Source organism: Stegodyphus dumicola, chromosome 3 (assembly GCF_044657685.1).
Source record: "Stegodyphus dumicola isolate Sdum_Otavi_A_Nest chromosome 3, ASM4465768v1".
NCBI classification, from domain to species: domain Eukaryota; kingdom Metazoa; phylum Arthropoda; class Arachnida; order Araneae; family Eresidae; genus Stegodyphus; species Stegodyphus dumicola.
This window is the reverse complement of record NC_140770.1, coordinates 164874800-164893518: the sequence shown is the minus strand read 5'-3', so window position 1 is coordinate 164893518 and position 18719 is coordinate 164874800. Positions and strand designations below refer to the sequence as shown.

The following is an 18719-nucleotide window of genomic DNA, read 5'->3' as shown; positions in this document are numbered from 1 at the left end:
ACTGAGAATGACTGGAAGTGTTACAATGAATCTAGTGTTTTCTTATTTCAGTGCTGGCATTCATTTGATTTTGAAAGTGTAAGATTCAGAATACATATTGTGTATGATCTGATTATATCCATTGTTAACATTAAAAGTTATATGTGAATAAATTGAATATATTCGTTGTGAATAGATAAATTCATTCTATTTGATGAGTATTTCTTCTGTAGACAGTATATTTAAGAGTGAGCAGTTATTAAATTTGAAATTTAACACACTAAATGCAAATTAGTGAAGCTCATTTTGAATAAAATTCTGCATTGGCTATTATTATAGAACATCTTTTTCATATGGACTGAAATAAAAAATGCTGACTTCTATTTACATATCTAACTGGTGTAAATATTTTTCTCATATGCGTAGTTTTATGTAAAATAGCATTTGGGCTCCGATGTGCATCACATATTTCTTTCATCTTATTTATCACTTATTAAGTAATATTTCGCATGAATATTTTTGCGGAGTATCCAACATGTGTTTGTATTTATTTCAAATTCTTTCAACCAGGTAGTGAAATATTCATAATTGCTTATATTTGATCTATCTTCGCAATGAAAATTTTCAGAAGAAATAAGACGATGTACAGAAATTTGTACAGAAAATTGCGTGGCAAAATATTTTCATCCATCCATCCATCCATTTTGCTATGGCCGGTGTGCAGCTAGTGAATGCCGCTTTACCGGCTCCTGATATGTGGTGGCACCAGAAATCAGTAGTTCTGACAGTTAGGTGGTGGTGACTAAAGGTCAGGAGAAAAGGGGGTGACCCTGCGTCACAGAATGGGAACCAGACTTATTGGAAAACGCGGTGGTGGGAAAGCATTCTCTTTTCCTAATAATTCCCTAATAATATAGAAGATTGAGGAGAAATACATAATATATAAAATTTGCATAAATTGATAAATTTGTGAACATATAAAGATACTTGCGTAAGGTGATTCTGGAGTATTTAAGATAAAACATGCATAAGGTATAAAGTTCCTGAAAATAAAGAAAATTAAGTATAATACATATGTACAAATAATAAAAGTGAATACATGGCAATTAATAATAATAAGAAAGCTGGAGTAAATTCAAAATCTGGATTAATATAAAGTGAAATCAAATGTAAAATATATACAGATATATACAAGATGTTAAGTCGGAAAATTTTGATTGAATTGATGGGCCGCCCAGGGCCTCAGGTCTTTATCTTCTGGCAAGGGAGCATAGTTAAAGACTTGGAATTGTTTCATGAAGGGACAAGTAAGAGCCTTATTGAAAAATTTTTCATTTGTCTTCTGAATGAAATCTTTGATGAGGTCTATCTTTAGGTCCTTATGTAGGGTTGCATTAGAAACGTAGAAATGCGCATTTGTGATTAGCCTTAGGAATTTATTCTGGATGATTTGGAGTTGTTTAATTTCTTTGTCTTTGATAGTAGCCCAAGCAGGCGATGCATAACAGAGGATGGGCCTGATGATAGCTGTATAAATATGTTTCTTGCTTTTGAGATTTAGTTCTGAGTATTTTCCCAGTAGAGGCATGAGGCTCTTCATGTTTCCATAGGCTTTGCCTTTAATAATTTTGATGTGATCAGTCCAGGTGAGTCTATGATTAATGGTGATGCCAAGATATTTAGCTTTGTTGACTATGGGAATATTTTTGTCAAAGAGCTTAAGTTCGTTAGTGAGGATTTGATGAGTTTTTCTGTTTCTGCTGATAATGAGAAGCTGAGATTTCTCAGCATTAATAACAATACGCCATAGCTTGCACCAATGTTCGATCAAAGGCATCATGGTTTGGAGTTTTAATATTGCAGCATTGGGGCTAAGGGATTTTACTGCAAGAGCAGTATCATCCGCATAGCAGCCAAGGAATCTGTTAATTTCATGATCAGGATTAGGGAAGTCGGATACATAAAAGAGATAAAGTATGGGTCCTAATATTGAGCCTTGAGCGACAGAGGCACGGATGTACTTGAAACTTGAGGTGTCTTGTCCAATAGATACGAAGAATTTTCTATTTTTGATGAAGGAGTGAATAAGTTTAGTCATATCTGGTGAGAAGTTTAGTTTGATTAATTTGAAAATAAGCCCCTCATGCCAGACGCGGTCAAAAGCTTTGGCCACGTCAAGCATGAGTAATGCAACTTTCTGGTGGTTATGAAGAGCACTGCCTATGAATTCAAATAATCGAACGAGTTGTTTCGTAGTGGATAAAGTTTTTCTGAATCCAAATTGCTCAGGAGGGAGTCTATTAATATACTGTTGCATCCTATTGAGGATAATTCTTTCCAGGATCTTACCAAGTCCGGGCAGTAGGCTGATAGGCCGGTAGCCATCTGGAGAAGTGGTGTCTTTGCCTGGCTTAGGAATTAGGATAATTTTAGCGACTTTCCAATTCATGGGGAAGTAGGACTTATCAAGAGAAGCATTGTAGATACTGACAAGCCTTGAGATAATGCTGAGTGGCAGATTCTTAATTGCGATGTTATTGATTTCGTCATAGCCAGGGGCTTTTCTATTTTTGAGTCGTTTAATGATTTCAATAACTTCTTTTGGATTAGTAAAATCAGTGTTGAGTTTTGCTGTGGGGCTATTGATATAATTTTGAACAAAGTATCTAACATCATAAGTGAAGGTAGGGTCTGATGGAGTATCATTCGGAATAAATTGATTCTCAAGGTGTTCTGCCATAAGAGTAGCTTTTTCCTTGTTGGTTAATGCAATTTTGTCATCTTTTTTGATGGGCTTATTACAGGTGGGTGTAATTCTGAGGCGTTTGGCAAAGCTCCAGAATTCGTTTCCAGGTTCGTTAAATTTTTGAATTTTATTTTGCCAAATTTCAGCTTTGTAGTTGGTAATCCCTGCAAATAAAAAAAGGAACTTTATGCTAAGAGTAGCGTATTTTATCTATTATTTTAAAATTGAGTAAGTATTATTAAATTTTGTAATGTTCAGTGTAAAATGCATACTGCAGTAACATTGTCTCTTCCAAATTATAGCTACCTTTCACACACAGCTCATTTTAAACGCTGATTCTTCAAATTTAAAACGCTAATTTCTATGTTGTCAATTGCATCTCCGCGCTCAGTGCCATCATTGCTACGTCATCACTCCTCACTGCCTGTTTCAGGGGAAAACGCTCTATGAGCTAGCCCTTCTCTTTAGTCCTGGTCATCGGCTCATTCTTATTTCTGGAACTGTGGTTGAAGAGTGGTCTGTTTTTGATCCGTAAGTATGCTAAAATTCTACCATAAATTTTTAATACCTTGTTTTCCAAATTTACACATTTTGCTTGATTAATTTGAAGTTGTTTGTTTTTAGATGTGCGCAATGGAAAATTTCAGGTTATTCGTCAAATAACCAAGGTTTCTATTTCTCTGGTAAGTGTTTGCTTTATATCTTATATTTAGTATTAAATATTAAAAGTAATTTTTGCATGCGTATATTTTTTCATGATCATTTTCTGTTTTATGTGCTGGTAGATTTCTGGCCGATTACCGTGTTTTTAGATAAATGCGCCATTTTCATTTAGGTCGTGTAGAGATTACTGTTTCCAATTTTTTTAAGTAACCGCGAAAATTCTAACACATGTAAAAGCTTTACTAGTAAACTTTTGATTGAGGATATTTCAAGTAAATGTGCCATTTTTACTGAATTTATGTAGAAGTTGCTCTTCGTTATGCCTTTTTTGAGCCAATTTGTTAATTAGTTGTATTCTTTTAATGTGTTGTTTTGCAGATTAATGCAGTTTATTTGACAGATGTGTAATGCTGTTTGTTGAAAAATGCATTAGAACCAATGATGGTAAGACCTTGGCCTAGCAAATTGGTAAAATATTACCTGCTTTTAATTACTGAATCATATTGTAGGATAAAATCTGCTGTTTATGTATGAAAATTTGTACTTTATCTCTGATTATGTGGCATATGCCCAGAATTTCATTATTAATGATAGATTCATTAAAATTACTATTTTTAATTGTCTACTTTGTTTTGTGTTGCTGCTGCTCATTCTGCATTTTTTTTTTTTTTTTGAGTAGATATAAAAATTAATTCTTGTTTTTTATTTTTTTTCCCTCCATGTCTCTTTTTATTGTGCTAGTAAATTTTTGAGAAAATTTCAAGTAAATGTGCCGTTTTTAGGGAAATTTTCCGTAACCGGCCCTTGGCTATTTTTTGGCCGCCATCTCCATCGCTGTTCCTTCAGATATCTATCAGGATACCTGCAAATAATAAGAAAAACAAAATATAATATTTTTTTGCTGAGCACAAGTTTAAGAAATATTAAATGAAATTGTTTAAATTACATTAAATACAACTGCTTAGCAGAAATGCAAATTATAAAAAATATATATATATAATATTTTTTTGCTGGGCAAAAGTTTAAGAAATAATAAACGAAATTGCTTAAATTACATTAAATACAACTGCTTAATATTTTCAAATATGCGATTATAAAAAAAAAATATATATATAATATTTTTTTGCTGGGCAAAAGTTTAAGAAATAATAAACGAAATTGCTTAAATTACATTAAATAAAACTACTTAATGTTTTCAAATATACGATTTGCAGAAATCAGCTTTACAATATAGTTTCATGCTTTAAAACTAAAAGAAATATCTATCATAAAATTAATCAAGAAACCTACTCTTTTATAAATACATAAACTATTTTTATAAATCTAGAAATACTTAAAAACGCTTAAAACATACAGTAAAAGCAAAAAAAAAAAATTCTCAGTATCCTAAGTAAGGGATAAGTTAAGTAATCGTTTTAAACTACGAACTTACTTTATTCTCGTTAGCATCCTCTGACAATATATGAAATTAAATTTAATTTATATCATAATATATATAAATAATAATATTAAATTGCATTAATAACAAATTAGCACTTACTTTGTACACGAGACATCCTTTCCGCGCGCGATCGATTTGGCGCCCAAAGTTACGGTTGCAGTGAACGATGAACTCGGATCGTTAAGTTAATAATTTTGGCAAAATTTATTAAGAAGTTCTGCAAGTTCTTGTAAATAGAATTATTGAAATTAGAACTGCTATTTATTGCCAATAAACAAATATAAAATTGTTACATAGTATAATTTTTCTTATATTCCTACTCTTATGTTTATTCACAATCTACATTTGATTATATTTAAGGTCTAGTTTTTACAGTTCAGAATGTATAATTAATAATACTGCTTTCTAATTTGATTAAAATAAAATACAGTAAATTATTTCAAACAGAATGGTATAGGTTATTTCGCTGCAAACAATTATACTAAATATACTTATTTATGTACATTTGAGAATTTAGCGCCGAGCAGTTATTAATCATCCATGATGCTCTTCTGTCTGCCTATTTACAATTCTAAATTACATTTTTGGAAAGAAAAATTAAATTCAAGATTAAAAAAACTTTTTTTTAATGAAAAGGTAACTTTTTTAAAAGCTTCATTTATTAGCTAGAATGATTCCAGTTTACTTATCTGTATTATCACAGTGAATCAAATATTATTACTGGCTTATCAAACATTAATAACAGTATAAATAGAGCTTTGGCCCGATTGAATAAACGTAAGAAGACCAGCTAACAAAACTTGTAGCCGCATAATAGGGTTTTAAAAACGATGTTTGAAATTTCAGCTAATTTCTGTAATGCATCCCCGTCATTAACTCCACATGGATTGCCAAATATTTACAAAGGCACCTTCAATTTCGTAGCTTAATAGTAGCTACTTTTGTAGTTATTCCAGCAAGCCCTAGATCAGAAACAACAGCCATTTAATGCACATTGGTCTCAAGTGTCTTTCCAGTGCAGGATTTACGTATAAGCTACACATATAAGCTACTATTATATATAGCTTAGGGCCCCCACTTTCTTCGCCCCCCTAAAATTAAAATATAGTATAACAGACTTAAAGGGCCCTATATTTCAAACAGCCTAGAGCCTTATCAAGTCTAAATCTAGCTTTGTGTCTTCCTCAGAAAGGAATTCGTGCTAAATAATTCATGTGAATATGGGAACTTCGACAGAGGTTCATCATGCCCCAACCCATTGCTTTACAAAATTTCACTTAATACTCACATGCATGAATGACGTAATGGGCTGGAGCCACTTGGGTTGGAATCATAAACGGTGGCTCAGAGTCATGGGATTATCTTCAGAAATCATGTGAAATCTCGCCTACAAAAATCTTACTCTCCCATCTTGGGTAGTAGTAGGTATAGGCTCAGTAAACAGTCATCCACTTACATATTAAAAATGGCAAAGCGGTGTCACGCAACATGGGACTGAGTAGCAGTGAGTTCATCTGAATCCACAGTCTGCGCTGAGATCTAGAAGACCTCTTTATAAGAAAGGAGGAAAACTGAACTTACATAAGTGCATCCTTATGTAAGTTCAATTTTTGTTTTCATTACTGACTAATTAATTAAGCAAAGGATCAAATAAATCTTCGGCACCTTTATGCAAATTCACTTTACTGGACTTTATCATCTATAAATACAGCTTCTAAATTCTAGATCACAAGGGCTCTGTTAAAAGAATCAAGCAAGCCAACTAGATATCTAGTTTGCCTTGAATCAAGATGGTTTGATAAGGAGTACATCATAACTGGGCCGTTCCTAGGCCATTAGATGCCTGAGTACATTCGAGATTGCCGCCCCCAAATTTAAAACAAAATGCTCAATGATTAATAAAATTTATATTTCATACTCACTAAGTACTTACATATGACACATTGTATAACAAGTACTGACATAATATGACAAGTATTTACAATGAATTTGAAATATTTAGGTATCGCGGAAGTCCGGCCGCCCCTGATTTTCGAAGCCCGCTTACTTTTACGCTCTCCACCTTCACTAGGAACGGCCCTGCATCATAAAGATACTTGCACACCTGTGCAAATCGTTGTTGTTTGATAATCCTTGTTACCTAAAGAAATTGTTAGAAATGCGCCTGCCTTGAAGACGAGCGTCCCTGATGAGTATCATTTTCTAACTTCAGAAAAGCACTCTTCATAAAAGTGCATACTTATGTAAGTTCAATTTTTGTTTTCATTACTGACTAGCAGTGGAGTAGCTAGGGTGGGGCAAGGGAGGACATCTATCCCCGGGCGCAGAATTCAGGGGGCGCGAAATTAATGTTACGAAATTTTAGAATGAAATGTTTTCCGTTCTTGACACAGAGAAAGGGGCGCAAAATCTTCGGTTGTCCCCGGTCGCCGAAAACCCTAGCTACGCCTCTTCTGACTAATTAATTAAGCGAAGGATCAAATAAATCTTCGGCACCTTTATGCAAATTCACTTCACTGGACTTTGTATAAATGTACCCTTTGAGAAATGTGTGACGAGCGTTTCCGTAGAAAGATCTTGTTTTTCACAAAAGTGCCGAAAATTAATTCCATCCACTGCATCATTAATTAATTAATCTGCAATGCAAATGAAAACCCCATTCGCATAAAGAGACCTGCCTTAAATTGTCCGTATCCTTACAGAGGTTGCATTTTTCAAAATTACAGATTGATTTTTTGTAAGGTTCACATGCCTTTATGCCAAGGCACCCTTACAAAGAATTTTATTTTTTCGAACAGCGATCGATTGTATTCACCATTATATCTGGGTGCTATTATGAAGGTGTCTCTAAGAACCACCGCAAAAAAATGCCATACATCGCAGATTATCATCGCAATAACTGGGTACATTGCAGATAAAATTAAAGAAAGGCAAGGTGAGCTGCATAATATCCATTGATTCTAGATACTCCTGTTGGAGCCACAATTGCATATATGTTTGTGCATTTTAATTTTGGTATAAGCATATACACAGCTTCCATAACATGCAACCCATCCTCCTATATACCAGGTGTTTCGGTTGATCTTTGCCATTTGACATTCTATATTCTTACCCTGAAGAGACCATGTTCATTGAAACAGGTTCTGATGCAAATGTGCAAACATTAATATTATGATACACATGTGGTTGGGCACCTTTTCCCATACATTCTTACAGTGGCTCCTCCATTGCCGTCAGCTGTTTGATACACGAAGTGAATGTCTGCAAACTCTGAATTCGTAAAACGGTATATACTCTGTGGTTGGAATCAGAAAGCTCTCCAAGTGCCTACCAGGAGCACTGGTACTAAATACAGATTTATCTGTTTTTCCATTTCTGGCCTTGTTGCTCCATATAAATACGGTTTATTTCGTTTGATTTTTATTAAAGATGAGTCAGCCTGTATATATAACAGAAAGATGAATTGTATTTTGCGATGCATATGAGAGGTTATCTTTAAAGTGGGGGAACTTAACAAAGCAAGGTTATTCGTAATTATGTCATAACGAAAAAAAAATTGTTTTTGATATTATATAATCCTAACTAATATTATAAATGCGAATGCGAGTTTGTTTGTGCGTTTGTTTATTACCCTTTCACTTTTTAATTACTTAACCGATCACCATGAAATTTTCAAGAAAGATGAGAAAAGGTTATAGGCTATATAATGTAACTTATCAGTTGAAACTTAAACTATACAATAAGTTTTATAGTTAAAATGATTGCCGTTGTATAAACATTAAATGTTAAACGATATAAAAGTTTGTCTGCGCGCACAGGTACTTGGCTTGTCTATAAAATGTTTGCGTGGTTTAAGCCACGCAAACATTTTATAGACAATAAATATTTAATAAACATTTTATTTATAACCTTTTCTAATATACAGGGGCATAGCTAGAGTTTCCAGTGCCTGGGGACAACTGAAGCATTTGCGCCCCATTCTATGTGCCAAAAATGGAAAACATTTCATTCAAAAATTTCGTAGCATCAATAAGGCGCCCCTTGGATGCTGGGCCCAGAGACAGATAGCCTCACCCTAGCTACGCCACTGCTAATATATCAAAAATATTTCTTGAAAATTTCATGATGATCCGTTAAGTAATTAAGGCGTGAAAGCGTAACATTTATAAATTTTTCCGTGTTTAATTTTATTATTTGAAATCCTTCAGGATTTACGGGTTTCGGGTCATCTTTCACAAAGATTTTTCAGTCATTAAGAAAATATACGTAGCAGTTTTACTAGATTTCATGGCGATACACTCCACGTAAATACAAAATATCCGCGGTCTATAGGTATAGAAGAAGGGCAGTATTTACTGAAATTTTACGCAGAGTGTATTTTTAAAATTCACGCGAAGTTGAAACTTATTTAAGGACATTAACGCGAGCGAAGCCGTGGATAAAAGCTAGTAAAACTATAAAACATGAAGCCACATTAAATTAATTAACTGGAAAACAAGGGGCCCACCAGCGGCCGAGCGGTAACGTCGCTGAACACTGGTAGTTCGGTCCGAGGTTCGAATCCCGCGAACGGGCTGGCTGCATGGGTGTTTTCGGGGTTTTCCCCATGTGTGACGTGTATACGAGCCAGTTTCCCTTAAAAAGTCCTCCACGAAGGCATCCCTTCCTTAATGCAGATAGCCCTCGAGTGCTTTGCCGCAATTTAATAAGCCAAACGAAGTCTGAGAAAAACTAATCATTATTAATAGGAAGAGTTATAGGTATTTTTTCCTCTTTAAAGCGGTCTTTAATGGTATAATCGGAAGCCCGCCCGCCTAGAAATCATGAGGTTAGGAGTTCGAAACTCGGCGAGGGCAACTGAAACTTAATTTATTTTCCCTGCCTATTGGCGCCTGAAGTAAAATGTGGTAGCCTATAATATGTCACTATCAGGATTTAGCAACTGATCCTTACCTTCCTTGTCGCCCTAGAAGTGGGGGAGAATGCAAGGAATTTTCTCCTTTATTACCGCAATGGAAAATTTGGCTAGGGTATTGCATCTTTTTCATATTCTGGCTAGGCAGAAGAGTACCAGGGGGAGCAGAACAGCCAGGCCACTGATTAAGAGGAGAGGCCTCCGAAGAACCTTAAGTTTTTAAGTATATATTAAAAAAAAAATGAAGCTAAAATGTGGTCTGTATTGGGAGAATCAATCCCTAACTCATAATTGGCACTAAAGATATCTTTGGGACGGTGTATGTTTCAGTTGCTCCATGCTAGAGAAGCTTTTTGAAGTTGAAGTGGATTAAAAGCTATCTTCGATCAACAAGGTGCCAAGATTTAATGGCTTGTCAGTCTTTTTGCATTGAACATACGGTAGCTAAACATGTTAATGAATTTTTGACAAAACTATAAACAAACTTTCGTAAGTCAAAATTCACTAAAAACAGTTATAGCTTTTTTATTTTTAGAAAAGTTAACAATATTTTTTAAATCATCAAAAATAGCTGATTAATAAGCATTTTAAAATATAAATTTGTTTTCTAAATGTAATTTTCCCCCTTAATCTTAAGACTTGCTTTTCAAATCAATTCAAATATTTAATTTTAATTAAATAAATGTTAATTTTATATTTGTGTTGACATTTTGTATGGTGATCATTCCGATATAGGGTGACCAAGTGAGATTTCCATCCTGAGCATCGATAATTAAGTCTGGCACTGCAGATAGAATTTTGCATATTTGCCCTATTTCTTACTTTGACAAATGTAATGATTTTACAAAATTACATGTTCTATTTGTACAACTTTTCCATCCTTAGATCAGTCAATATACTAAGCATAAAACCTATTTCAAAGATTCTGCGTGTGTGTATTTATGTTTTATTTAAGCTAATAGAAAATATTTAATAATGGAAATTTCCTTCATCCAGAGTCAGTTTACAATCCATAAAAGATAATAAGATTAATACCAGTAATAATGTATAAATAATGTAAATAATGAGTAAAATGCATAATATATTTTAATAAATGAAGCTGGAAATTGCAGATGTGTGAATCTTGAAATAAATACTGATAACCAAAAAAACAGAATAGAAATTTGTGCTTATTTTAAAAGTGAATAATACAGGCAAAGTTAAAATAAAAATAAACATTATCAATGAAGAGTAACATTACCTATACTACATTAAGGGGAAGCAAATGTGTATATGTAAATGTGTGCATTAGTGGTATTTATGACTTTACACTGAAATTCTGATTCCCCCATGAGGGGGGGGGGATCAGAATTTTTTTAATAGGTAAAGAAGCTAATGGGATAAATGAAACTAAGGGAATTATTGATATGTTGTCCTCTATTAAAGACATATGTGTTATTTTGTTCCATTGGCTAATTCATTTTCACATTGGACTTGTAATTGAATTTTAAATTAAGAATGAATCTGTGTGCTTTTTCAGGGAAGGGAAGTTATGCTTTATAAAATTATAAGTATGCAATATTTACAATTAAACAGAAAATGAGAGGTGTATGAAAAAATTACAAGAAAAAAAGGGAATTTTAAATTTTTTGACAGGATGAAATTTAAAATGCTTATCAGTCATGGTTAATAAAACTTAGCTGAATATTAAATATATGTATCAAATTTATTGAGAATAAAAATTGAAGCTAACAGAATGATAATAATAAATTAAAAAATTTATTTACATGCATACAATTTTATGTTAAATATACAGAAAATTTTCATACGAGAATACAAGACTAAAGAATTGTTTTATTAAAGAGTCTTGAAATAACTGTAGCTTTTTCTTTCACTTTTAAATTCAATAACTCTTAAAATTATAGTGATATTTATAAAAGCATAATAAAAATAATTTGATTAAACATTCCTTTTACATATTAGGCCAACTAATATTACATATTACAGCTCATGAAATGTTTCTGGTATGGAAAAAAGGATCCTTCTAAAAAATTTTCTTTACATATATATAACTAAAAATGTATCAGTTCATTTTTTCTATAATTATGTTTTATGAAAATATTCTTAAACTATTGAAAAGAATGAAATTTCCTTCATTTTCAAATGATTATGAGATGGATTTTAATGTAATGCTGATAAAGAAAATATTTTTAACATTAAAACAGAAAAATCTAAAATAGCTAAAACATATACACCTTGGATAAAAATTTGCGAGGAAAAAATTATAAATATTAATGAAAATAAAATTTTCATAGCACATAATTTTAGCATTTTAGTAAAAAATTATAAAATTGCATCATTATACTTTACATACAGCCACTTTACTGAGATATTTATTTCAATATTAAATATATAAATTTCATGTTTCATTTCCTATTTATCTATTTCACTATCTTCTAATTTGACAAATTTTGTCTCAAATCTCAGATAATGCATTAATTCTAGATTCAGCAGCAATTACTTTCACAAAACATATATGAAATTAACAAGATGCTATTAATTTTGCACGAAGGCTTTCCATATAAAATTAACTTCTCAGATTTTCTACATTTATATAGTTCTATATAAAAAGAGCATTTATTTTGGAACATAATGACCAATATGAAGTAATAATACATAATTTATAATTTTAATAGTCACAGCATACTGAGATATTACATTTGGCTCATTGTAGAACCATAGCCTGCATACCCAGCAATGCAATCATTACCATCCAATGATACAATCATTTTGCTTATCATATGATAAGCTTGCTTTAAATTGATTTCATTAAAGGGTACAATAGAATACCTGCCATAGCTTTTCAGTTTATTGCACTAAGCACAGCAACTGAAAAATTGGTCACAAGATTTGTGGCTTAATTGTCTGATTTTCCGAGATTTAGGTATTAAGTTTTTATTTTGACTGACATTCCTCTTTGGAATGTCACTGGGTTTGCTTGATGCAGCTACTTGCCCTGAAGATGGTTAGCTTGGCTGTTCACAGCTTTAATGAAGCTTGCCGCAGGGTGGTGAATTCTACTGCATAACTAAGCAAATAGCTCCTTCACATTTACAAGTCTGCTGCTTCTGCACACCTAATCAGCTGGAAGGGATAAAAATTATAAACATAAATAATTACAAAATCGATTCACAACAAATTTTATATTTTAGTTAATTTATTTATTGAATAAAATAAATGTGAAAGTAATTAGAAAGCAGCACTGAATTAAAATATTAGTAATACTCATAGTGTAACAACGCTGATACTGCAAATGCTAAATTAAACGAGTATTGGGACTTTAAAGCATTAGAAATGAGTGAGTGTTGCATACAAAGGTTAGCATTTTGGATGCATAAATTCATGTCACACATAGAGAAAATTATGAAAACTTCCATGCAGCCAGTCTATTTGGCAGGATACACAAGTAATAAACATGTTTAATAATGAAACATAATAAAAATATTAATAATTAATGAGGGAAAATTTATAGTTTTGCTCTTTTTATTTAAGTTAATATTTCTATTGTGAAAACTATCTAACTTAATACACTATTCACTTTCTCTTTGCCAGTACTAAACATTAATTCTGAATTATAATAAATTTTCTAACTGCTCTGTTATTCATTCACAATAGTAATGGCTTGAGTTAATTTCTTCTGCGTTTATTTCATTTATAACCTCCCAAAGTTTTCAACTACATTTTATCCTATAGTTCTAATCTGAGGTAATGTGCTGCAAATATCAAGTGTTAAACTGTCATAATAATAATACTATAGACAACTGAAGTTAACAAGCACATATTGTAAAGCTTCAATCATATGCAGAAGTGATTTATATGCAAGTACAGTCAAAAGTCGTTAATCCGGACTCGTCGGGACTTCGGCGATTCCGGATTATCGATTTTTCTGGGTTATAGATCATCAGTTTAAATCTGGTAAGATGGCATGCAGAAATTACAAAATTAAAAATATGAAACCATAATTTATGAAATAAAGAACAATTATGATCTAAAGGGTATCAAAATTTACAAAAAGAAAAAGCTTAATATTTATTTGTTTACTTTATTAAACATTTATTTCAATGTAAGTTGCTTCGTTTCATGTGATAACACTTTCTCTTTAATTCTATTAAACAGACATAATTTCTCGTTTAGTTACAAAGTTCCGCTGTTCAAGTCCTATAATTGCTGTGTTGAGAATACCGACTAATTTGTCAATGGAAATGTTTTCGTTTTCAATAACCTCTGGGTCACTTTCTTCACTATCGAAAGCGAATTATAATGACCAGGAACTGGATTTAAATCATATCAAAGACGGAGTACATAGACATGAAATACTATACTTAGTAAGGAATTATAAGCCAAATAAAATAAAAACATCTGCCCTGAAGATAAGGATAGTGCTGACAGATCAACTTCCAATCCGCGGCATGAAATTGATAAACAGATTTCGAATTTCAGAACATACTTTCGCTTTGTAGATATAAATTACATATTAGTAAATATATATCGGAAATTCTATTTGACATAATCGAAAGTTCAAGCTTACTTTTATGAAATTGTTCTAAAAGTCTGCAAAAAATAATAAGCAGGATCCAATTCAAAGATTAAGGAGCAATACAATGTGCAACATTAACTGAATCAGATAATTTTAGCTTAGCTTATACCTCCGTTACGCATTAAACGCGCATGTGCACAAACATATTCGCAGCCGTAAAGGTCTTACGCGCACTCTTAAATGCCTGTGCGCATGCGTGAACGCAACGCATGCGCAGAAAGTTTGTGGCTTTGAGGTCCGGATTATGGGTGTCCAAATTAACAACTTTTGACTGTATATCTTTATCATTTGGCCAATTTGAATTCAACAAAATAATCTAATTTTCATAACTTTCTCAATTTTTATTGTCTGCAGATAATCAAAACCATTTTTAAAGAGGGACTACTGCACATTATTGTTAAGAAATATATCACATTGACATTCTTCAGCTTTATTACTTTTTAACTTTAACAAATTAATATTTAAGTACTAAAAATTAAATATAACACAGTTACAGCTCTGAAGCTATGTGCCAGATGCAACGAGCGAAAGCTCTGAAGTCAGATTCCAATCAGTCTGGGTTGTATTTATTTTGCATATAAAACAATACATGTGAATTCTAGTTAAATAGAACCAATGACTAAAAAGCACTTGTTTTAAAAAATACATAATAAAAATGTATTTTTCATATTACATATCAATACAAAATAGCATATTAAAATAAAGTCGTAGCTGCCCGGATGGTATAGTGATTAGGGAAGCCTGAGTACAATACTGAGGGACCCGGGTTCGAATAACGAACAAGGCATGGATGTAAATTATCTGTCCCTTCATAGGAGGCAAAGGTGGCCTGCCTATTAGGTGCCTCCATAATAGATCACCATATCTGATTTTAGGAATGGCCAATGCCGGCATAGGCAAGCATCCACCATTGGAAACAAAAAGTACATGTGCAAGAAATGGAGTTATTCTGATGCTAATGGTTTCATAAAATTAATTATTCTTTTCTGATAACTCGATTCATAATTATAATGTGGGGAAAAAAGAAGAAATATAGAATATCAAATCCCATTTACTTTCCTGAACCAAAGTATGAAAGTAACAGCACAGTGTATAAAAATGTTGAACAACTGCATCGTCTGTTAACACAGTTATAACTGAAGTACTGTTTTGAAGAAGGGTATGGAGTTTTATGGCAATTAGCATATACTTTGATGCTTCTTATTTCATTAAAGCTAATTCTTATATATAGGCATAGTAATGTTTTGTTCATCAGCATTTTATGAATTATTGACAATTTCAAAACAACAAGTATAAATATGCAAAATAAAATAAGGAGCTGTACGACTTAAAGCTCATATAAATTGGAATACCTTATGTTGGAGCATTGCTGAACTCATACTTAAAACAGAATAAAATGATAAATGAAAATCAAAACACTACTATATATGCACTGTATGTTACTTCCTTATTAAAGCAGACAGTCTGGATATATTTAAAAGTTACAAGTTACAAATTTGGTGATTCAATCAGCTTATTTTGTTATGGTGTCTTTATTAAACAATAATCAAATGTCACCTATGGATATTCTAATATATTTTAAGAACATTAGGCTTAAATAAAAAGTTAAACTTTACCTTTCTGGATTTTGGAAAGCCTAACAGATTTCAGTTCACAAAAGTCCCATTTATTGCTATTACAGGCCACACATCGAGCAAAAGCTTTCATTGAAGGGCAGTTCAACCTGAAAAAAGAAATTAAATCACCATTTAAAATTTCATGATCAGGGTAACAATACAAAGGTTTAGCACTTGGCTTATAAATAATCCTGCTCTTTCAGAAAAATTTAATTGCCATGACAATAGATTTAGGTTGGTAACTTATTTCTGTAAAAAAATGTTATGCCCTTTCCACGAAAAACATGAGCACACATATTTACCATATAACATATTCCTCGAAGTATAACACAATGGCTTCAAATCACATTAATTAGAAAGTTTGATTTCATTTCTACTTTAACCAGGTTGCCTTCATGGCCATATGACATACAATATATTCTTTAAAATAAAGACTAATGTAACAGATTCAAATAACAAATTTAAAAGTTTTGCCCCATAAGTGAAAACATAACTTTGTGAAATAAATCTTGCATCCAATTTAAGGCCATGAGAACTGATGTTTGACAAATACTAAAGAAAGTTTATTTATATTTTTGATGCATTAGACATGAACCTGATTTAATCAAAAAAACTTTAATATGGGGGATAGGTTGGAATAGCTTTAACTTCTTTGATAAGCTGAAGCATGTTTAGAACAAAATGTTTTAATGACAAGTAAATTTCCATCATTTGCAAATCATTATATTATTAGAAAATACATTTTAATGAGATACTAACAACTATGACATTTTATGCATAAAAAAAGTAAAAATTAAGCCAGTTATCATTTGGCTTTGTGGTGTCATCGAAGCTTTGCTTCTTCTCCCAGCATAAATTCTTTGGTGGTACACTACTATACTGTCAACAATATTGTTTTCATATTAGTTCCACAACAGTAAATTAACATGTTCCAGTTCAGAGTTTGAATGCATCTGAAATGTTTTGTGCACAGTTTGAATTTAAGAAAAATCTCTTTCTTTCAGACTTATATTTTCAGCTTAATATTCTAATGATTTACTTTTTTTTAAATCATATACTACAGCTATATCCATTTGACTCTGAAGGGAAGATTAATAATTTTTATCTTCTTATATCCTACCCATATATCTTTCTTTCTAAGTAGCTATGTGCAGAGTTAAAAAATGTATAGACATATAAAAATAATAAGGATAGCTTAATTATTTTTATTGAGAAAAATTAAATGTGCATAGCTATATATGTAAGAATACATAATTAAATTAGTCCAAATCATATTTAATGCATCTCCATATCTATTTTAATATTTTCATTTAATATGTATTTAAATGCACTAATCATTTTATCATTAGAATTCTAGTAACAGTAAGAAAAAAGCTATAATAAATTAAATGCTGTTGTTGTTGGTATCATTTTAACTTTGCCCAGTTTGTCTTCATGGCAATAGCAATATTTATAACATATATAATACCTAAAAAAGGAACATTTTGTTATGTTAATAATAATAATTTGCTGCATTTTTTAACTCCCCAAACCCCATAAACGTTTTGCGAAAATATAAAAAACTTTATTTTCTTTTACCGTAATAATCCGTAATGTTCGTTGCGAAAATATAAAAAACTTTATTTTCTTTTACCGTAATGTTCGAAAAATAAACCCCATAAACGTTTTGTGAAAATATGAACTAATAATGATTTGCGACTTTCAAACTTTATTTTCTCTTACCGTAATGTTCGAAAAGTAAACAGAAAATTTCCCTTTTCCTCCTTCAGGAAAATTCCCTGTGTGGGTTGCAACAATTATCAGGGTTACCATATTCTGGCGCACGTACGCTCACTTCCGATATAAACAAATCCGCAATTTTGCCAAGTGCCTGTTATGGAAACATCCCCCGTTTTTACTTAGTTTGCGTAAAAATTGTTCTTCTTTATGCCTCTTTTGAATAAATATGTCAATTCTTGTTTGTATTATTTAATCTTGTTTTGCATATTAACACAGTTTATTTGACAGATTGAGATGCGATTTGTTGAGAACATTCATTAAAACTAATGCGGCTAAGTTCTTGACCTAAAAGATTGGTAAAAGATTTTCTGATCTTAATTACTGAATTTTTTATTATATTCTAGGGTAAAATTCTGCTTTTTACGTGTGAAAATTTTTATTTTATCTGATTATGTGCCAAATTTAATGATTCAAGAAAAATGTCATTTCTGTGTGTAGCTAGTTCGTTGTTGCTGTTCGTCATGCAGTTCTTTTGAATATGTATCAGTTTGAAAATTTATTCTTACATGTGTATTTTTCTCATCCATTTTTGCTGTGCACTTTTCCTGTGAATATTATTTTTATTTAGTCTATATAGAATTTGCTCTTTCTACCTTTTTTGAATAAGTATGATAATTAGTTCTTGTTTGTGTTATTTTTAATGCCCAACAATTCACTTTCGAATGTTTGTTAATTATAGAAGCTAATTTTACTTTTTGCTTGCAGTTTTTAACTCTGTACCTTTTATCCAGACATAAATAACATCTGCCTTTTCATTTCTAAACTTAAAATATCGCAGTCGGGAAAAGGTTTCAGTTTGAAAGGTAGTGGCTTTTCTAATTACAAGAATTTCTCTTCAGAATTATAATTAACATATGCTGTGCATTTCTCTGCTAAGTATTTCATTTCTCGAAATATCTAGTAGGCCTTTTAAATCGCAATTTTAATCTTTAATTTTTTGGATATAATTAAGAACAAATTCATTTGGAAGCAATTTAAAAAATAAAGGCATTAAAATATTTCTG

At 31.7% G+C, this 18719-nt stretch overlaps 2 long non-coding RNA genes across 9 annotated transcripts in view; one reads left to right on the top strand and one right to left on the bottom strand.

The window, feature by feature from the left end:
• Positions 1-4011, top strand: part of LOC146998179 (uncharacterized) — a 38844-nt gene extending 34833 nt beyond the window's left edge. For 3 of the 8 annotated variants that reach the window (XR_015040349.1, XR_015040348.1, XR_015040350.1), the window contains exons 3-5: positions 3028-3256; positions 3350-3408; positions 3767-4011. This is a non-coding gene — a long non-coding RNA (uncharacterized LOC146998179). Of the gene's footprint in view, positions 1-3027; positions 3257-3335; positions 3409-3766 lie in introns of all 8 variants that reach the window. The other 5 variants (XR_015040353.1, XR_015040346.1, XR_015040352.1 and 2 more) reach the window with 3 other exon arrangements.
• Positions 4012-11510: 7499 nt separating this feature from the next.
• LOC146998178 (uncharacterized) lies at positions 11511-17777 on the bottom strand. The gene is made up of 3 exons (XR_015040345.1): positions 17659-17777; positions 15937-16043; positions 11511-12867 (listed from the first exon to the last, which is right to left on the bottom strand). It is a non-coding gene; the product is annotated as an uncharacterized LOC146998178 (long non-coding RNA).
• Positions 17778-18719: the final 942 nt, after the last annotated feature.